Below are 2,906 nucleotides of genomic sequence, written 5' to 3'. Positions count from 1 at the left end.
AAAATCAAATCTGATATTGTTTTACCTTTTATTTGGTGTGTGGAAGGTGTGCGGAAGAGGGGGTAGTCTTATACGGCGAGTATATAACAAACTCTGTATTTTGAGTGGAAATGTTAGGGGGTCATCTTATATGCCGGCAAATACGGTATTTTAAAAAGAAAAAAAAAAGAATTAGTATCTATTTAATATTTTTTAAAATTAATTTTAGCCATGGCTGGTGTGACTCAGTTGGTTGAGCGTCAGCCCATGCACCGAAAGGTTGCTGGTTTGATTCCTGGGTGGGGCACATATGCAGGTTGTGGCTTTGGTCCCCTGTTGGGGTGCATAGGGGAGTCAACCCATAGATGTTTCTCACTTCAGTGTTTCTCTCTAAAAAATCAATTAAAAATATTTTTTTAAAATTTATTTTAACATCACAATAACAGGATAATTGCTATATTCAGCATGTATTACCAGATTGTCACACTTTTACCTGCTTAAGTATATGACACACTTTGTTTTTTTAGGAACTTGAAGAAAGTCTGTATTTATTTACTTATTTTTTAATGTATCTTTGTTGTTGAAAGAATTATAGATGTCCCCCTTCCCAGGCCTTCACCCCACTGTTGTCTCTGTCCATGGGTTATGCATATATGCATATAAGTTCGTTAGTTGATCTCTTCCCTCGCCCTTCCCGCCTCTTCCTCTGAAGATCCTTAGTCTGTGGCATGACTCCATGTCTCTGCATCTATTTTGTTAGTTTATTTTGTTCATTAGATGCCACATTTGAGTGAGATCACATGGTACTTGTCTTTCTCTGACTGATTTATTTCACTTAGTACAGTGGGGCCTTGACTTACTAGTGTCCTGACTAACGAGTTTTTTGAGATACCAGCTGTCTCTCTGCCGATTTTTTGCATTGAGTTGACAGAGTAATTTGAGTTAACGAGCTCGTCTCGGAATGAATTAAACTCGTAAGTCAAGGCCCCACTGTATAATACTCTCTCAGTCTCTCCTTGCTTTCTCAAAGGGTAAGAGATCCTTCTTTTTTCACAGCTGCATAGTATTTCATCATGTAAATGTACCACAGTTTTTTTTAATCCATTGCATGCTCTTGCCTCTTTTATCAAATATTAACTGAGCATAATGGCTTGGGCCAATTTCTGGGTTCTCTGTTCTGCTGACACATTTTGGAGAAGAACCTTGTAACTTGAAAAAGCATTTTGCTTCAGTCTTTTAGAATATAGTTGGTTCTAGAATGAAAACTAGTGTAAGAAACAATAACTCAGTGGTTTACTTTTTCTTTTTTTTACTGTTAGAAATTAGTGGAACCAATTAGAGAGCTCAGATAATCTTAGCATCTGGTTCAGGGGTTAATACTAGGGAGTTCATAGATTGGTTTGGAGGTTTTGAATTCCTGAAATTATATGCAAAATTGTATATGTACATTTTTGGAGGAGAGCATTGGTAAAATTTTGTTACATTTTTTAAAAGATTAGGGCCTAGCCCTGACTGGTTTGGCTCACCAGATAGAACATCGGCCTGCGGACTGAAGGGTCCCGGATTCGATACCAGTTGGGGGCATGTACCTTGGTTGCAGGCACATCCCCAACAGGAGGTGTGCAGGAGGCAGCTGATCGATGTTTCTCTCTCATCGATGCTTCTAGCTCTCTATCCCTCTCCCTTCCTCTCTGTAAAACATCAATAAAATATATAAAAATATTTTTAAAAAAGATTAGGGCCTAATTGAGGTTTTAATACACTAATGGAGTCTAAGGTCATAAATGCTGAAATAGGTACAGAAAAGGAACTCTTCAAACCACACAGCTAAGTAACGGTAGACCTAGTGCTGCTGCTGCTTTTTCTGTTTCCTTGGGCTTGGGCAGTCTCTTTAACAGAAGAACAGTGGCTTTTCACTGTCTAAACCAAGGGGTGGGGAACATTTTTTCTGCCAAGGGCCATTTGGATATTTATAACATTATTCGAGGGCCATACAAAGTTATCAACTTAAAATTTGGCCCGCTATATTTGGTCAAACATTTAATTAACTCGCCCCTAATGCCTTGGCAGGGCTAGACCAAATGATTTCACGGGCCTTATACAGCCGGCCAGACGTTCCCCACCCCTGGTCTAAAGAAAAACTACAAAATTATATACCTGTTCAACTGGATTCAAACGGAACACACTTCTTAGAAAAACTACAGTTGCTAAGAAACAACCAACTGTTTAGAGTTCATTAACACTAAAACAGGATTTTAGTTTTGCTTTTAAATTGAAAACTTTTTACATTTAAGCAATGCTTTTATTCGTTCTTTCAATAGATATTTATTGAGTACCTTGCTTTTTTTTGCTAAAGAAAAAACAGGTTTTTTGCGGGGGGACTAGGGGTAGTGACAAAGTTGATATACTGGGCTAAAAGAAGGATACAGTGGAGAAAAGTCAGCCATTAGAAATACCACGCGTCTAATATTCCTGCCCAGTTATCCTTCTTTCTCAGTGTAACAGGTAGCAAGTCTTAAATTCTAGGCCTACAGAGGGCGCACGTGCTTGTATTCCCAGAAGACTTTGGTCTTTGCACGTAAAGTTGAGGGAAGCTGAGAGAGTGGGCTGTTGCACCTGGATACTGGCCAATAGTCTACCCTGGTATAAATTTGCTTCACCTGCTTCATGGGACTAATCCCAGTGAAATATGAGAAGTTTGCACTTGAGGCTTTTAGAACAAGCGTATCAAACTCTTGGCCAGTAGGCCGCATGCCTAAAAAGTAAAACATTTGTGGTCTGGCCGGTGTTGCTCAGTGGTTGACCATCGACCTATGAACCAGGAGGTCACTGTTCAATTCCTGGTCAGGGCACATGCCCCAGTTGCGGGCTTGATCTCTCTCTCTCTCTCTCTCTCTGTCTCTCTCTCTTTGTCTCTCTCCCCCCTT

This window comes from Myotis davidii, unplaced genomic scaffold, assembly GCF_000327345.1.
Source record: "Myotis davidii unplaced genomic scaffold, ASM32734v1 scaffold1413, whole genome shotgun sequence".
In the NCBI taxonomy this organism is placed as follows: Eukaryota; Metazoa; Chordata; class Mammalia; order Chiroptera; family Vespertilionidae; genus Myotis; species Myotis davidii.
The sequence above is the reverse complement of the archived record's forward strand: the minus strand, read 5'-3'. Positions refer to the sequence as shown.